This window comes from Rhinolophus sinicus, linkage group LG10, assembly GCF_036562045.2.
Source record: "Rhinolophus sinicus isolate RSC01 linkage group LG10, ASM3656204v1, whole genome shotgun sequence".
In the NCBI taxonomy this organism is placed as follows: domain Eukaryota; kingdom Metazoa; phylum Chordata; class Mammalia; order Chiroptera; family Rhinolophidae; genus Rhinolophus; species Rhinolophus sinicus.
The window spans coordinates 39,940,818-39,959,832 of NC_133759.1; the positions used below are offsets into that span (position 1 = coordinate 39,940,818).

General features: G+C 50.0%; 1 protein-coding gene across 2 annotated transcripts in view; it reads left to right on the forward strand.

Moving 5' to 3' along the window:
* The first annotated feature begins 372 nt into the window (after positions 1 to 372).
* The window catches only part of SLC6A6 (solute carrier family 6 member 6), an 82,240-nt gene continuing 63,597 nt past the window's right edge, over positions 373 to 19,015 (forward strand). Inside the window, exons 1-2 of one of the 2 annotated variants that reach the window (XM_019747061.2) lie at positions 373 to 678; positions 12,071 to 12,107. The gene's annotated coding sequence lies outside the window, so the exon portion shown is untranslated. Of the gene's footprint in view, positions 887 to 12,070; positions 12,108 to 19,015 lie in introns of both variants that reach the window. The other variant, XM_019747066.2, reaches the window with a different exon arrangement.

Sequence of the window (19,015 nt, forward strand, 5' to 3'; positions counted from 1 at the left end):
TGGGGGGTTTGGAGGCTGGGGTTGGGGGGGAGCGAGTTGGGGTTGGGGGCTCTCTTGCTCATCATCCGTAGGCGTGAGGGGGATGAGGACCGGCTGTACCACTTGGCACCAGGGGTTGAAGGGTAAGGGTTTCCAAGAAAAGTGCGCTGTAATGGGGGAAGCTTTGGGCCCAGTGTTCGCCCGCGGCCTGAGGGTGTGTGTGCGCGCGCTCGGCGAGCCCATGCTCTTTGTGTGTCCGTGCCCGTGCGCGCGTGCATGTGTAGGGTGTGCGTGTGTGAGCGCGCGCGTGTGTGTCCGTGTGGGGGCGGGGCGGGGCGCTCCGGCCCCGCCCTGGCCCCGCCCCGACCCCGCCCCTGGCCCGGCCAAGCTGGTATTTTTCCACCCAGCAGGATGGGTGATGCTGAGCGCTGCCTGCTCAGACAACAGACACGCGAGGTCAGGAAGAAGCCGCTTATAAATTACCGCTTCCTCCGATCCGCCACCAGCGCGGAGCTCCGGGCCCTAGTCGCAGCCCCGCTCGCTTGCCGTCGCCGAGCCCCGAGAACCGCGAGCCCGGAGACCCAGCCACACCGAGAAGGAGCGCAGAGCGCGGACCCCGCGGACCAGAGATCCAGCGGACGTGCAGCTCCCGGCGAGTGGAAGCGAGCGCGGCCGAGCGTAGCACCGCGGCCGCTCCAGGTACCCGAGGGAGAGGGAGCCCGGCGCGCGGAGCTCCCGCCGGGTCTCCGCGCTCCAGCCAGCCCCGACCTCCTCCCGCCCAGTGCCCCCCATTCCGGCTCCCCTTTCACCACTGAGGGAGGGACGGAGGGTCGCCGACTCAGACCTGCTGGAGAGGCGGTTATTGTTTCCCCAGCGAAAGGGCTCGGACTTCTCGTGCAGGCGGCAGGTGTGTGTGTGTGTGTGTGTGTGTGTGTGTGTGTGTGTGTGTGTGTGTGTCTCAGTCTCACTGGGCGTCTGTATGTATCTCCGCGTCCCTGTGTGTGTCTGTGTATTTCTGAGGGTGGCTGTTTCTCCGTGTCCCCAGCAGCAAGCACTGGGTGACCCAATGTATACCTGCTATTCTCTGTCCTGGGTTGTGCGTGTTCTAGGTTGGGTGTTCTAGTGTGTGCCTGTGATACCTGAGTATGGCTGTGTCGCTGTGTCTTAAGATATGTGCACTTGTGTGTCCCTGTGTGTGTGTGTGTGTGTGTACACGTACCTGTGTGTGTGTGACTGTGTCTCCAAGTACCTGGCTGTGCACGTGTGTGTCCCCAAGTGTGGCTGTGTCTCTGGGTCCCTGGTTGTGGGCACTTGTGTGTCCTGGGCTGTACCTGAGGGAGTGTCCCTGGTGCCTAGAGGGCCAAACAGCCTGAGCTGGTTCTTCAGGGCAGGCACTGAGTGGGGAGAGGTGATAGGGCGGCATGGCTCCAAGGGTACTGCCTGTGTGCAGTGTGCAGGTGGCAGTGCCAACATCCAGCCGTCTTGAGGGACAGCTGGGGGCCAAGTGGGCTGTGGGCAGGGACAAGAAGACACTCCTCCTGACTTTTCCCCTTCCTTCTGGGGGGTTCCTCTTTCATGCCGGCCGGTTCTCTTCCTGCTTCTACCGGGGAAGCCAGAGAGAGAACCTTAGGGACCTCTTCTATAGCCCCAAAGCTTCAGCCTGGATTGCAGGGGGGACACTCAGAGGGAGGTGTGTGCTCGGCAGGGCCACCAGCCTGGCTATTTTGGTCGCTGCCAGGCCTCTGCCAGATCCCTGCCTTCCCCAGGACCAGCCCCAAAGGCTTGGGAGGCAGCCCTGGCCCCCATTTCCTGCCTGGTGAAATAAATCAGCTCAGTAACCGTTGAGACACTTGAACTGAGGGTCTTCAGGCTGAGGTTTTGAGGTTTAGTGGCGCGTGGCTCCATTTGGACTTCGGTAAATTGGCCCACGCTTCGGCACTGCTGACGTTCAAATAAATGTCATGGAGGAGATCTTTTTTAAATTTCTTTTTAATTTTTTTCTTGGCTGGAAGGGAGGGGATCTCATCCAGAGTCTCCCAGCCAGAAGGAGTTTATTTTTATGAGAGAGCCGCTGAGTACTTAGCAACCGCCTGCCTCCCTCTCGACCAGGGAGTCATCCAGGGAGTGTGGGGTGGGCATGAAGAGGTGTGGGGGTGGAGTGGGGAAGGAATTTCATTAGGATGTTGGGAGGGGGAATTAGAGGGAATTTGAGGGTACTGGCTGATGAGTACCCACCATAGAATGGGATTGGCAAAGTATCTTGAGGTCTTAGGCCAGGCTCAGCTACCAGTTGACCTGGGGTGACCTTTTTTGGGGTCTCAGTTTCCTCATCTGTAAAATGGGTGGTGTAGACTGATTATGGAGTAAGCAGAATCTAAGAGACAGGAACTTGTCCCCAGGGAGCTGAGTTCAAGTACTGTGCCTCTGTCTCAGTCGGCAGGTGACCTTGGGTGATTCCCTGGGCCTCTGGCAGCAAGGACGTCAATGTCAGCCTCGCTGTGTCCTTGAGGGGATTGAGGGAGATGAGGCAGAATAAGCCTGTGGTAAGCTGTAAAGCCGGGCTTGGCTTCAGAGCTACCGATTAGAGGGTGTCACGATTAGAGGATGTCACGAGGTTCCAGGTCACTGTGGTATGTGGCAAGGGCTAAGGTGCACCCTCGAGCTTTTGTCCTTAAGGGATACTCTTATACTAACCTGTGGCACAGCCGCAGTCAACCTCTCCTGCCCTGTCCCTTTCAGCTCATCCTGCTGTGATTGGGTCACATCTGCTTTGCAGAGTTGGGAGGCCCTAGTGAATAGTGCATATTTTACAGATTGGCAAACTGAGAGTTGCCCAGAGAACAGCAGCTTAACTGGACAGTGGCAGGATTCAGCTTCAAAGGCCATCCTTACGCCAGCTGTGAGTTTTGGCTCCATGGAGTTTTAGTAACTAGTGCCTTAAGGAGTTGAAATCAGACCAGGACCTGGGGAAAACAAGGGACAAAGGTGCCTCGGTCGTCAGGGTTGGAGGGTGAGTGTGTGGGACTCATTGGCACCTTGATTCTGTCCCTAGTTATCCATTCTCTCTTCTCTGTGCCTTATCTGGGATCCCTACTATTCTTCCTACACAAGTTATACAAGTGTCAGCCTCCCAGGAGGCAGTTGGGCTCCAGGGGTGGCATTATCTAATTCTCATTTGTCCACTTGTCAATGTGTCAAAGGACTTTGGAGCTGTGCTTATCTGAAAGTCTTTCCAAAGTTCCCAAAATTGTAAGACACTGGAGTCATTGAACATATTCCTGTATTTAGGAAAGATCTGAAAAATAAATCACAAGGAGTGCCTGAAATGCAGCTTTGGCTGCAGCTGGAGGGTGTCTAGGTGAGAATTGGGCAGGCCTTGGACCTCCGGGGGTTACCCCAGCAGGTGCAGCCTGAGCCCTCATTTCTGCAAAAGGTCTTAAGCCAGAGTCACATTCTTTAGGGCTGCATTGCACTCCTCCATGCTGGCCAACTTATCTTGACCAAAGTGATTGTGTGAGTAAGTGGGTTCTAGAGAGGAGCTGTGGGTGTGGAAATGCTCAGTGGCCTTCAATGTGAATGTGAGCTCTTTTTTAATGTGCCTCATTTAGTTGGTTAATACACCTTGCTACAGTCAGTTCTGGCCAAGCCAGAACTGGATTCAGGGTAGAATACTGGCTTTTGAGGAGCTCATAGCCCAGAGGAAAAAGGCCCGTGTGGCAGCTGCTATGACCACACTGTGCATGGGGTGCAGTGAAGAGGACTCGGTGTGCATTAATGGCAGGGTCATAGGCAGGAGACACTTCAGCTTCATAGAGGAGGTGATGTCAGAGTTGGCATCTGACTGGAAGAACAGGATGGGCTGGCATTCTGGGCAGGGGGGCACAGCAGGTACAAAGGCACGAACACACCTCCCAAGGGCCCAGCTGGAGAGGAACAGGAGCTAGCTGGCCAAGGGCCTTGAGTGGTGGGTAAAGGAGCTTGGGCTTTATTCTGAGGGCAGCTGAAGGAGCTTGGGCTTTATTCTGAAGGCAGCTGGGATAGAAACAGCATCAGACTGGGTTTGGAGACAGCAGTGGATAAGGCAGTTAAACGCGGGAGCCCAGGAGACCCCTGATGGTAAGTGAGGAACGAGGCTGGGGTCTAGGGGACCAGTCACTGCTGGTCAGGGCACAAAGCATTTTCTGTGCCAATGAATTTTGCCTTGAGCTCTTTTTGTAAACACAGGGTGAAGGCCTGGACATGCTGTTTAACAGGTATACAGGCCATTAACTTACTGGCTTTGACCTCCCGGGAGCATGCACCCCTGGCCTCTTTACGGTGAGGTATTTCTGTCTTAGACAGGGCTTCAGGGTTTCCTTTCTTACCTCACCTGGTCAGAGACTTCATTTGGAAACCTGAGTGGAGGGGCAGGGGTTAGGGGTGGCGGGAAGAGGACAGAGAGAATGAAAATTGCTGTTGTGTCTCAAAAGCTTTGTGATCAATCAATTCTCTCTTGTGAAAACCAACATTACAAATCACTCAAAACAATAAAGCGGGTTGGGGGGTGGTGGTATAGGGGGCAGGGTCAGCAGCAGTAATTCTAGTCAGGCATCAGAATTACATGAATTACTTTTCACAAATCCAGATTCCCAAGCCTGGCCTGGACACACTGAATCAGAATCCCTGGGAATGGTGCCTGGGAATCTGTATTTTAAAGTTTTTTCATTAGAAAAATTTTTTTTAAAAATTGAGATGTAATTTACATGCAGTGAAATGCAAAGATTCTGTTACAGTTTGATGAGTTTTTACAAATTTATACACCTGGGTAACCACCACCCAGATCAAGATACAGAGCATTTCCAGCTCCCCCAGAAAGGTATCTGTGCCCTTTCCCTCTCAGAGGGAGCCAGTTTCTGATTTCTAGCACCATAAATGAGTTTGGCCAAGCCTAGAACTTCATATGAATGGACTTGAATGGCATATACTCTTTTGTGTCTGGCTTTTTTCTGCCTGATGTTTTGAGATCCAACCATGCTGTGTATCAATAGTTCATTTCTTTTATTGCTAAGTAGAATTCTGTTGTGTGGATGCATCCGTTTGTTTATCCATTCTCCTGTTGATGGACATCTGGGTTGTTTCTAGTTTGGGGTGATTATGGGTAATGCTTCTATGAGCATTTGTATACACGTCTTTTGTGGGCGTATATTTTTATTTTTCTAGGAGTGGAACTGCTGGGTCGTAGGGTAGATATGTTAATTTTATGGGAAACTGTCAAAGGATCCTCTTTTAATTGCAGAAAATAATACACCTCAAGCAATAGAAAACTATAAACTAAAGGTGATCCTTAAAGATCATTTTTAAAAAGTGCAATCTAATCTTCAGTCTGTCTGACTGACGACCTATCATCTATCTCTTTCTATAGAAGCCTTTAAGTTACACGTTTTCCTTGCCTATAGCTTTATCCCTAAGATGGCTACATGGACATATACTCCTTTTTATTACTTTCTAGATCAGTTTTCATTTTGGTTTTGATTTCCTCTTCCATCTAGGGCTTATTTAGGATCTGTAGTTATTTAGGATTTAAGCTAGCTATGGTTTTGTTTTGTCGTTAACGAAAATGGCATCGCACTGTTCTTGGTTCTGCCACTCTATTGAAACAACAGACCATTGTAGAACCGCTGCTTTTCAGAATATACAGGTCTTCCGGGCCATTCTGAACAGCTAGTGTGCATTTGGGAATCACTGGCCTAGGCTGGCCTGTCTTAATCACCCAGAGTGCTGCCAGCTTAGTGAATGAAACACTCCCACCTAATGACCTTAAACTTGCCCTGAAGGTGGGTAGAGAAGCAATTTGAGGCCATTCAGCATTCTGTGATGGGAAGGAACTGATATTTTTGAGCACCCACTCTACTTTATCACCCTTCCTGGATTTTAAGCCCTGTGCTTGACTTGGGGTTCTTACCTCCATCTTCTAGAGGAGTTCATCCAATCTCAGAAAAGTGACTTGCCCCAGATCACACAGCTGGGAAATGGGGAGGAGCTTTGGAACCAGAGCCCATTTTGTTCTCATGTTTACTGAGCACCTACTGGGTGCCAGGCTTAGTGCCATGGTCAGGGGGCAGGGTTAAATAAATCAGACAGCCCCTGTGCTCCAGCCGCTCTCGGCCTCACAGGAGGGGTGGAGATCTCTATCAGGGAGAGGTTAATGAACAACCCCAGGCAGTTTATGTCAAGGAACACCTGGGAAGGTCTGAGGGCGAGTGGGCCTTTGGCTGCGGAGGATGGGGACTTTGTGATCATTGAGTTAACCCTCCCTGCCCACCCGCTTTATGGATGAGGAGACTGAGGTCTGAGTGAGGCACAGATCACCGAAGGAAGATAGGCCATCAAAAGGACCATTGTTCACAAACCTGTGGTTTTTCCCCAGCCCCACCTGCCTTTCAGTGATTATGTAAAACAGGAGAATTTAAGGACCGTGTTTTCACCTCTCTCTCAAACTTTCGATGATGGCTGTAGTCAGGACTCTCAGATCCTGATTTTAGCACAGTGAATGGGAAAGGGGGTGAGGGCAAAGCCGTACTAATTTGAAAGATTCCTTAGAGCTTGGCTACTCAGGAGACACCTGCAGAATCTGGAATAGGGGTTCCTGGAAAGCAGGACCACCTGTGAGAGGAGGCTCATGGAGCCTGGCTCCTGGTGGGCAGCTCTGTCCACTGTGTAGAGTGGAATTGAGGCAGTTGTGAGAGGCCTGGTGGGTGTCCGGGCAGGCCTGGTGGGTGAAGGGCAGGAGATCTGAGTTGTGGTTCTGCTCCCTTGGATCCTTCCTAGCCCGTCTGAGCTTCAGCCTTCCCGTTAAGTGGAGGCTTGGACCACATCTCTGTGGTCCAAGAAATTCAATGAAATTCTCAGAGTCCCGCCTGTTCCATGGCTCTTCTTTGCACAAATAAAAGTGCTAAGTGACTTACTGCCAGGTTCCACCATCCCCTTGCTAAGCAGAAAGTCCTTAACTGGGGTGGGGAAAGCAGGTTGCCCGTTGCCTGGTTGGGGGTGCAGGGGTGAAGTGGCCCAGTGGATTTCAGCAGAGTCATGCTTAGTGGGTGAAGGGCACCGGAAGGGGGCGGTCCTGAAGGTTCTGCCCTCTTGCCGCACAGCCAGTTGGCACCTGGAGATGATGGCTGCTCAGCCCTCATGGAGGACTCAAGCCCTGATTTCAAGGACATTCATTCTATTACCAGATGGCACGTGGTATCTCCTCTCTGGGTGGATGTCAGCACAGCTTAAGACAGTAGCCTCCTCACTAGCCTCCATGCCTCCTGGGCATCTCCTGCTACTGTCCAGGGGCAGCTCTCAGCCTGTCACTCTCCTGCTCAGAAGCCTTCCGTGGCTTTCTAGTGCTTCCGTGAGACCAAGTCAGACTGATTATTCGAGACCCTTCATGATCTGGCTCCTGGCCAGTGTTTGCCCTCATCTCCAGCCAGATCTTTCCTGTCCTTGTGATCTGGCTGGATTCTGCTTCTAGACTGAGCCTTGGGCTCTCTCGGCCCTGCTCAGGCCTCAGCTGCAAGGCCCTTTCTCCCTCTCCTCCTTATTCCCACTCTTCAAGGGCCAGCTGGAAGCCCCCTACTTGTTGATGCTTTCCTTGAGCCCCGTAACAGTGCCTAGCACATAGTAACCACTCAGAAAGATTACGTGAATCAAAGTAGACGTAACCTCATGCTGCTCTGAGCCCCTGTAGGGTGGAGCTCAGGCTTCTGAGGTCTTGCCTCTAATCCAGCCGCCTGACTGTGGGCACATGAGGAAGGGGATGCTCCAGCATAGGGCCTGGTGCACAGTAGGTACTCAGCACACACACACACACACACACACACACACACACACACACACACACACTTTCTGATTCCCTTTACCCTGAAATGAGAGCCGATAGTTTGAACATCTGAGTGGGTCCAGGCTTGGAAATTAAATTCACCCATCACCATCCACCCATCCAACAGAGATTTATTCATTTTAGGCACTGGGGACTTGGCAAGTGACCAAGACAGATCAAATCATTAGCTTATGAAGCTGAGCACAAAATAATTTAATGAATTATCATAGGGCCACCGAGTCATCAGGGTATGGGTGCCCTTGGACACTGGCTTGCTGTGTGATCTGGGTGAGTCCTTTCCCTTCTCTGGTCCTCAGTGCTAACCTGTAAGGAAACGTTGTGTTTGGGGGAGATACCTGCTGAGTAAAAGGGGAAAAGACCCTTTGCTGTTAGGGAGCATACGTCGCAACCGCGTGGGGTGCTGCTCCCATGGGCCCCCTTTAAGGATGCGATTGTCTTCCTGTTGGTTTTCAAGATGTCTTAGCCGTCTTCTGAAAGGAGCCTCCTGATTTGGGGCCTGGAGTTCTGAGATGCTCTGAACAGAGCTGTGGCAATGGGCTTTTAGTAAAAAACATTTCCTGGGAGAAGAAGGAGGGTTTTTTGGTTTTTTTTTCCTACCATCGGTCGAAGAATGTAGATTAGAATAGACCTTAGAGAAAAAGAAAGAAAAAGAAACCTCCCCAAACCTGGCAGCCGCTCTTCACCGGTACTGAGCAGAATCCGTTTCTGTCTTCCACGTCGCACCAGTGGAAGGTGTGGGTTGTTTTAAAAGGGTCACATCCCAAGCATGAAAAATCACAGCACCAGTCACGCAAAATGGTCTTCCTGGGGCAGCCCTGGACCGCAGGTGTGCTCTGTGTTGTCCACACAGAGTTTTATAAGTTGGAGCCTTATGTATTAACATGGGATTTTTTTGCACCTGCATCTGGTCATCTGGTTTCTCTGCCCGCAGCGCTGTCCCACCCAGCAGCCCTGCCCCTCTAGTGTGCCCCCTCCTCCTGCTTTGCAGGTACAGCAGTGTGTTGCTGGTAGACCCCAGGCCGTGGAAGCATTCCTGCTCTGTATAGGGGAGGTGATTCCGGCCCTTCAGCTCAGTAGCCTTTTTGTGTTTTTACCGCCTGTGAGTGGAGACCATTAGCGCTTTCACAGGGTCAGTTCCAGGCCAGAGCTGTGGAAATCCAGGCAGCCTCCACACTGCTCCACGTGGGGCCTGCAGCCCCCACCCCCACCCCACAGCAGGCCAGGGCAGCCCCTCTGCCAACCTCTGCTGTGAGTTCTGGGTGGCGCACTCCAGGCACAGGGTAATTTAATCTTCCTCCTTGAATGCAAAAGGTTCAGCCTTCTGCGGAGAGGAACAGAGGGAGCCAGACTCTGCCGGAAGCCCCAAATCTGAGACCTGGAATGTTTTCAGTAGATTGTGTTCCCTTGGCTGAGAACTGTGATCAGTACCTACTCACGAAGTCTCACTGTGGGATACACCCCGCCTATGTCCCTTCCCCTCTCCTGAGCTGCCGAGGGGCTCAGGGAGGTGGAGAGACACCGGAGAACTTTTCTTCCCTCTCGACATTTCATTACCTCTGACCCCTCCCTGTCTGCTGTCCCCCAGGCCTGAGGGTTGGTGGTACATCTTGGCTTGGTCTTGGGGTGCTGTAACTACAATAATAATAATAACATATACCAGGACCCCTCAGACTTGGAAGCTGCAGACCTCCCCTGGGATCTTGTTCAAACGCCCCTTTCCACTCAGGAGGACTAAACGCAGGGCCTGAGAGTCTGCATTTCTGTCCAGCTGCCAGGTGATGTCAGTGCTGCTAGTCTGGGGACCACTCTGAGTAAAAGAGATGAGTCCCAGCTATGGGGCACCTGCTGCACTTTGTAGGCCAAGGCCTTGGAAGCATCATCTCCCTAATCATCGCAAAAGATACCATTATTTCCAGTTTGCACATGAAAAGCTGAGGCCCAGAGATTGCAGGTAACTTGCCCAAGGTCACACAGCTGGGAGGTGACTGAGCCATGCCAGACCCTCTGGGCCAGTGCCACCTTGGAAAGGATGCTGGTGGGGAAGCCCTTTTCTACTAAACAAGCATCCCTGGTCCGAAAGCCACAGGAGGCTTTTCAAGGCAGCCAAGTCAGATGTAAATCAGGGAGAGCCCAGCGCCGCCAGGCTGTGCTGACAGCAGGGCTGCCGAGGCAGTGTGTCAGGCCCAGGCCCGCAGTGGGATTTGGTGCTGGCGTGCTGCCTGGTGTGGAGAGCTGTCGGGGGATGCTAACAGCTCCTGGAAGACCAGTGTGGGCCTGTTGGAACCCAAGGAGGCTCCATGTCCTTTACAGCCTCCCCAATATTTAGATAAGTCCCAGGGTGGAAGGCTGGCTGGAAGGGTGGGCAGTGGGACTGGTGTAAGCTGGGACCTGGTGCTTTAGTTGTTTAAAGGTTGCAGGTTGCCTCATCCTTGAGCCACACAGGCACTTTACTTAATAGGGGGTCTGCTTTGAGGATCGAGTGGCTGTGGCCTCCCTGGCTGGAGCTTTATTTTGCACGGAACACTTGCACCAAGCAACTGGGAAGATTAGAACAGATTTAGGGTCTGGGTCCTGGACATGCAGTCTGGGTATTACCTGGGTGGGAGCTTGTTAGAGTGCTGACTCAGACCCCGGGTCGGGCCCAGCTCTCTGTTTTAACAAGCCCTCCAGGCTTACCTTTGAGAAGGGCTGATTTCTCTGGCATGGGGGGGTGGGGCTGGGTCAGTCCTAATGTTTGCAATAGACTCCTGGTAGAATACCAGGGTTGCAGGGGGACCGCAGATGTCATTTCATCTGTGTCCCACTTTTCTGATGGCCTCAGTGTTAGAATAGGGGACATGCATAAAATTACATAGCGTAGGGCATAGTTCTGGATTTTTAGGGTTGCAAGCAGCAGAAATCAGTTCAAACTAACTTAAAAAAAAAAAAAAAAGAAAGAAAAAAAGAACCGACTAGCTGAAAGGCCCCAGGGTCATACTTCAGGCAGAACTGGATCCAGGTGCTGTGAGGTGTCACTGGACGGACTCCAGAAAACCAGGGCCCCATGGCATCTTTGTGATGCTGGCCTTTCCCAGGGGGTTCTAGGCTCCATGAGAGTAGTGACCTCGGCTGTCTTGTTCGCTGCTGTGTTCTCAGTGCCTAGAACAGTGCGTAGAACATAGTAGGTGCTCAAATCATTAACTGAATGTTCCTACGCCATAGTGCCTCAGACATTGGGGGCCACTAATGTGAATCTGTTGAACGTGGGGGTCCTAACATAGCAATGAGTTCGTCTAATTTGGGGGACAGGGAGCTCTCTAGACTGCCGGGCATTTCTGAGTCTGAGGAAGAGGCCCCCGAGGCAGGGCTGCAGACACAATGAGTAATGAGAAGAGCCCAGCCTGGATGCCTCTCTCTGCCCTTTCACTTCTCTGCTGATCCATTGAACTGTTATCGAAATGTAAGATCTTAGTTATTGAGGAACCATTTCCTGGTTTTCTGCATTTTTATATTCCAGGAAACCAGGGGAGCCTTCCAGCACAGCTCTGCTGGTGGAATAAGAGGCAGAAGTGATCTTCCCCGACTCGCATTCTTTCCCAAACTGAGTTCCAAAGACAGGAGGTGTTCTGTTTAAAACAAGAAAGAAAATGCTTCTGGGGTTAATCACATTTGGGGACTGCTTGGCTCAGCAAAGTTCGATGGATTTCCTTGGCACTTGATTCTCAGAGCTTCTGAACAGTTGATGAATTCTCCAAGAATCTGGGGTCCCAGGGCCTCCCACAGCCAATCTGTCTAGCCTTGGCATGTCCTCTGGCTTGCAGGGAACACTCAGTCACAGAGCTGGGCTCATGACTGAGCTGGTGGAGGGCTCGCAGGAGTGCAGATTTTTGGGTCAGGGCTGAGGGACGGCTTACTCGTTCTCAGCCAGCAAGAAGAGCCTCTGCTCCAACTGTGGGCTGGGCCACCTGCTCCTCCCAGCACAGGCTGCCCTCCGACAGTTTAGGGTTCTACATGAAGGAGAGAGGTGTGTGAGCGAGTGTGTCTGCATGTATATATGTGTCTTTACGTGAGCATGTGAGTGTGTGCACAAGTGCCTGAGCGGCCCGGTTCTCCCGTCCCCACTGGGTGTTGAAGGGGCCCCTCCCAGTGTGTGTGAGATGGGTGGTCACAAATGGAAGAAGACTCCGAGTCCTGTGTACAGTCACAACCTGACCAGATCTTCTTTGCTTCCTCTCGTTGCAATAGGTCCAGAACAACAGTCCTTTCTGAGGAGCCTCCAAACGTAAGTGGCATGGACCTCCCTATGGCTGGGTCTCACCGATGCAGCAGTGACCTGAGGTGGGGGTGGTCAGGAGTTTGGTGTCTCCTGCAGGCTCTAAGAGGAGACATAACCTAGGCCCAGGACCTTGTCCACACATCACCTCTGGGTATCAAGTACATGGCCCTGGTTGGCCACTTGTACCTGCCTATACCAGGAAGGCAGCCCTGCAAATGGGCCGAGCACTGATTTTGGCGTCCTGGCCCGGCCCTAATCCTGGCTTTGCCACCGAGCAATGATGGGGGCCTCACTGAGCTGATTTTGAGTATTGGGGTGAGATGCATGTGAAAGGGTGAGCTGCTTGGCTTCTAGCAGACAGGATGCTCCAGGAATTGGGGCTGCTATCCCTATTGTCTCTTCATTAAACTTTTTATTTTTAAACAATTGAAAACCTTCAAAATGTTGCAAGAATATTACAGTAAACTTCCACATACCCTTCACTTTGATTTTCCCGTTGTTAACATGCTACATTTGCTTCATCTCTTTCTCTCTCTGCTATAAAAATAGTCATGTTAATATTGTTCTTTTTTTTGCTGAATCACTGGGGGTTTTGCAGGCATGATGCCCCTTTACCCCTGACCCTTCAGCATGTATTTCATAAGTGAGAGGCCATTCCTTCTTTTATATAAACACGCACAATTATCAACCCCAGGACATTTAACATTGACACAATTCTGTTATCTAATCTCCAGACCTTAATGACATTTTGCGTTTGCTGATTGTCTCCTGATATTTACAGATGCGTTTTTCCTCCTAGTTCAGGATCACCAGCCTTTTTAAAAGGGGTTTAATGGGGCAGGAACCTGACCCAGTCACTTCTGCAAATGTCTTCTTCACCTTGATTTAAAACACCCTTAGTGGAGAGGCTTTCAGAGTCTTTTAGTTGTGATAGTAAGAAATGCATTTTTTGACAGGATGCCACACGTGCTCATACACCTACTTGTGCATGAACTTGAAACCACAATTTCAAAAACCATAACTCGAGTCTTCACCGTCTATGGGGCTCTGTTCTTTTCTGATCTCTTGTATAAAAGTGATAGCCCTGACCCTCTCAGTTGATTTCATGACCCACTAGTAGATTCTGCTGAGATTGGAAAACCCTGGCTTCCTAGGCAGTAATTTCTCCCTGGGGCGAAGGTCGTGGACCTGGCCAAGCTCCCACTAGTCCAGGGTTGGGGTTTGGTTGATTTGGATTTATCTGGGAAGCCAGGACTAGGAGAAAAGGCCCAAAGACCCTGGGCTTGCTGCTGCCAGTGGTGGACCCATTTCCATCCTTATCATCAAGTGCCCCCAGCTCAGGTTCTCTGTCACAGTCCACTTGACCCCACGGAGAACTGTTCCTCATGCTGTGACATCAGATGTGAAAAATCAGGCAGGTGTATCTATGGTGGCCCAGGACACCTCGCTGACTAGCTGCTCACTGGGCATGGAGATGCCCCACTTCATGCCTCCTCCAGAGTAATCGCCATAAATATCATAAATGTCAAGAAGAATACTTGATAGCATTTAACTCTTGTGACAGCATGCTCGTATGTCGCCGAGAGGTTTAACGTATACTAGCGCAGTTTATCCTACAACACTGCTCTGACTTAGGTGTTGTTCTTTTTGTGACAATGACCGATACGCTTACTCTGGATGAGGCCCTGCTAAGGCACTTTACAGACCCACGCAGTCCTCACAGTAGCCCTGTGAGATCGGCACAGATACTATCTCCCTTATACAGGTAGGAAAGCTGAGGCTAAGAGGGGTGAATTGACTCCCCCCAAGGTCACATGGCTAGGAAGGATTTGAATTCCAGTTGATCTGACCCTGGTGCTCACATCATCCAGTAGTGCCTTCCTTTCACCCTCCCCCAGGCTGGGAGGAGACTCCCTATTCAGCCCCTTCCTGAGGGCCAGTCCTGGTTAATGAGTAGCCCAGGGCAGCTGGAAGCCAGGTGTCTGCTGTTGAGAAGCTGGAATGTGAGTTCTGCTTCCAGATAAAGAGAGTATTGTGCTAGGGGCCTGGCCCCTTCCTCGCTGATGACTTTTTTAGGGAGTAAACAGAAGCCAGCCACTATTCCTCTCTTCCGAGATTTGTTGATCCATCCACTCTGGGTGGGAGCCCATTTTACAGGAGAGGCAGTTGATGCTGAGAGGCAGGTTTGCTCTCAGGCCTGTCTGACACCTCTTCCAAGAAGCCCTCCTGGATTACTTTATCTGAAAGGGCTTCCTGTCGCCCTGACGTGGCAACAATATTTGGAAGGGAGTATCTTTAGAGAACAGAAGCTGTCATCCCTGAAGTCTGAGCACTACCGGTTGCAGCCCTCCTCATTGAGACCTCCAGGTTCCCATCTGAGAAAGGAGATGATAATCACTCCCGAGCCCCTCCCAGGGTTGTGCACAGCCGGGAGGAGATGACTGAGGTGTGGTTGTTCAGCAGACTCTGTGTTATTAATGAACCAGCCAAGATAATTATTCCTGATGGGACAACCCATGTAGAAATAGCATGGAGCTGGAGAGCCAGACAGTTCCGGGTTCAAATCCTGGCTCCACCCTTTGCCATCTGTGTGACCTTGAGAGGAGAGTTGAGTCACTGAACCTCTGAACCTTACTTTCCCCACCTCTAACATGGAACAATAACAGCACCCAGGAGGATTAGAAAGATAGCAAGTTGCGGGATCAGGAGTAACGGTCACTTTGTCATCACAGTGGAGTTTTGAAGCACTTCAGAGGCCTAACAAAATCAGTTCCAAGTATCCCAATGCATGTTCTCATTTCATTTTCCTGGCAGGATCCCCTAGGGCAACCACTATTCCCCCACCCCAGCTGAAAATCAGATCCACCCGCCTGGGTGTCTGGGGTAATTTTAGCAAGAGAGGAACTTGTTTGGACTTGTCATGAGAATTCCCAGGGGACCTTCCCCCATCCCCGGTTGTAAATTGGCGGAGGAGGGGTGTTAATACCACAGACCTATAAAGAGCCTCAGAGTCAGCATTCACTCCCTCTAAGGGCCGAGACAATGAGAATGCTCTTTATTGTTTGTTTACCCCTATGATTAAAAATTGAGATAAATTTGACATAGAACATCGTGTAAGTTTAAGGTGTATAATGTACTGATTTGATACGTTTGTATTGCACTATGAGTGCCATTGTAGTATTAGCTAACACTTCCATTTATCATTTCTTCGCGTGGTGGGAAGTAGTATGTCTTTAGTATAGAAAATTTGGAGAGCACAGCAAAGTCAAAAGAAGAAAATAAAATTCATCCCAATTTCCACCAGCCAGAGATAATCATCTAATAGCACATTTATAAACATGGGGGTGAATATAAGTTATTTTAAAATTTCCTTTCAAAATTGAACTCTCAGTGTAGCAATGCTTGGGAGCCACCTTCTCCCGCTATAACCCCCGCATATTTCTGAACATTTTTCTGGGTCTTGGGTGGTCTAAGCTAGGGGTCCACACAATTCTTAAAGGATTGTGGGCTACCTCGGCTATTGTAGCCAGGATGTAAAGACAACATGCAAATGGTGGGTGTAGCCTGTGTGCCAGTAAAACTTTATTTGCAAAAAACGAAAGTGCTGGATCTGGCCCGAGGGCCACTGTTTGCCAACCAAATGTTTTCATTTGTTTGAGTAAATCATCATTTATTTAATCCCATAGAGATTGGTCTGTTTCAGTTTCTCTTTTTTGTAAATCATTCTGCTGTTCACATCTGTTTTTCCTTCCTATTAGGTTGGTGCAAAAGTAATTACAGTTTTTGCAATTATTTTTAACCTTTCAAACCGCAATGACTTTGTACCAACCTAATATTTTTAATCGTGCTGAAATACACAGAACATAAAATTTGCCACCCTGACCATGTTTAAGTCTACAGTTTAGCCGTGTTAAGTATATTCACAATGTTCAGCAGCCCGTCTCCAGAACATTTTCGTCTTGCAAAAACGAATACAATGATATCTTACAATGGGTCTGGTCAACACAATGGAATTGCTAGAGGGGCTGTGCATTTTGGAGATACTGGATACAGTGTTGCCAAATTTTTGACCCTCCAGAGATTGTCCTAAATGACAGTCCTCAGGCGTCAAGAGAGAGTATGGTGGCACCTCCCTGGGGAGCCCCTGCCTTCAGGGCTTTAGAGAGCAGAGTATTTTAAAAAACCCACCCCAGAGAAATATCTCCCAGTCTGCCAGCCTTCATCATGGGGAAGAAAATAAAAACTCAGTAACCAAGAAATGCTGTGACTAGTAGGCCAGACTCAGAGGTTGGTAAATACACCCTTTAGAGAGAGGAGAGATGTAGTGAAGGTCCCAGCTCAGGTGTGAAATGAGTCTGGGCATAAATGACATTTGGCCTCTGCCTTACTGTGTGGCCCCCATGGCCAGTCATTTTACCTTTCTGGGCTCTAGAGTCCTCTGTCTAAGTAAACATGATATAGAATGATGCAGAATCTCCTTTCTCTGGTTGTTATGAGGATCAGGGAAGAAAAACTGAAAGGTCTTAGTACAGTGACTGGCACATAGCAATTACTCAGTAAACGGTAGTTATTATAATTCTATTCCTATTGCTACCATTATTATTTTTGACATATCTCAGGGTAGTCTGAATATATGGACAATAATAGCATGTGCAGCCCTTTGTAGTTCTCAAAAAGGTTTTTCATCTTTAATACTTACGTTATCTTAATAGCATAGTTATTACTGTCCCCATGAAACAGGTGGGAAATTTGTGGCTCAAGAGGGCAGTGACCAACTCTCAGCCACGTGTCAGGACAGGGAGTCTGGGTTTTACTCCACATCTTTGGCTTGTAGTATTGCACACAGCAGCTGCTGGGAGATCGGGCCTCCAGATGACCCGGGAAAGCTGGAACCTCCCTTTCTGGTCTCATCTGTGGCAGGAAAGCTTGGTCTCAGGTGGGAAGAAGATTTCTTAGGTGAATCTTCCTGTCTGGGCTCTTAGCAAGGGATCAGGGATTTCTTCCCGGAAAGGGATTATAATTCTAATGTGTGTGGGTTTTCGCACACCATCAAGCAATTCTCCTGCACTAGCTGGGTGTCCTACCATTCAACTCAATTCCGACACCTTGTACCTAGCCCTGGTGTCAGATTCCACAGATTAAGGGCTCAGTCCTACCAGATTGCTTTCCCCTTCAGATGCAAACTGCAAAGCCAGGTTGTCACCTGTGCTTCGCACCAACTGGCTCTAAACTGGAGGTTTGCATGACCTCCTTGGGTTCGATTAATTTGCCAGAACAGCTCACAGAACCCAGAGAGAAACATTTTACTTATTAGATCACCGGTTTATTACAAAAGGCTATAACTGAGGAACAGCCAAATGGAAGAAATGCATAGGGCACGGTATGGGGCAGGAGCACAGAGCTTCCATGTCCTCCAAGTGTGTCACTCTCCCAGAGTCACCAACCCAGAAGCTCTCCCAACCCGTCCTTTTGGGAGGCTTCATTGCATAGGCATGTCTGATTAAATCATTGGCCATTGCTGATTGATTCGAACCCCAGTTCCTCTTCTCCCTGGAGGTCCCCAGTGGGATTCAGAGTTCTAACCCTCTAAACACACAGTGGGCTCTCCTGGCAACCAGCCCCCATCTTAGGTTGTGTTCTAAAAGTCACCTCATTAACATAACAAAATACACCTTTATGGATCTCATCACAGGAAATTCCAAGGGTTTTTGGAGCTCTGTGCTAGAAGTGGGGATGAAGACCAAATATGTATTTCTTATTATAAGTCACAAGATCACAGGAGTTTTTCTCAGAAATTGAAAGTGCCTTTCAGACTAGAGCCTCCTACCGAGGTAAAGCCTGAGAGATGTGTCTGGAAGGTATTTTCATTTGTTAGTCTGTTCTCAGCCAGAAAAAACCCAGGAGCTCCTGGATCCCTGGAGCTGCAAACAGCCTCTGAGCTTGGGGTGCTGGCTCCCTGGGGCAACTCTAAGGGAGGGTACCTGTGGTCATGTTGATGTAAGAATGTCCAAACCTGTAAAGAATTCTTACAAGATTTTATTTGAGCCAAACTGACGACAGTGCCAGGAAGCAAATCTCAAATTCTTCCGAGAATGGCAGTTTTGCAGTTTCTCTTATACATTTGGAATTAAATGGGGAACATAAGGTAGATTACATTGAAAGTGGGAGAAAACAAGGTACAGGATAGTTAACAAGGTTATGTGCTCCCTGGAGGGTGAATACACCTTTAAGGGGTCTGGGCAAGAGGATTACTCCTGGCCCTTCAAAGGTGCGTTAACCTAGATGCACAAGAACAAAGGACAGGCTGGCTTAAAAACCTTTTACTAAAGAAGTTACAGGCCTGGGGTGTGAATTTAGGATAAGATCGCTCTGTGAGATTACGTTCCACGGAACCCCTTTTTCATTCATAGTCAGTATTCAGACCCAGCCAGGGAAAAGCCCCCAGAGCCTCCCACAGCACCTGCTTTGTCTATCCTATTCCCCTCCGACTTGCTGGGGGACCTTGGGCAAGTCACTTCCCTTTTCTAGGCCCTCGGTGTCCTCAGCTAAAACAAGTGTCTAGAATCATTTCCCCAGGTAGTTGCTTGGGCAGCAGTGCTGAGCTTTGGACGTGAATCTCAGCTTTGCCATTCAGGAGCTGGGTGCCCTCGTGTGAGGCGCCTCCCCCTTTAGCTGGGTGTTCTCTGTAAAACAGACAACAGTGCACATGCCCCTCAGGGTCTGTGTGCTTAGGAAAAGGGCTGGCTCCCACCTCAGCCTGGCAGCTCAGTGGCCCACCCTCTGTGGGGCTATATGTGTGGACACCTCAGCTTCCACTGTCACTTCTCACCCTCCCGCCTTCGGCCTTAGGAAACCCACAGGTCGCTTTGAATCGTCTGCTCCTTTGCCCCTCATTCCCAGTCCTGCCTTGGCTC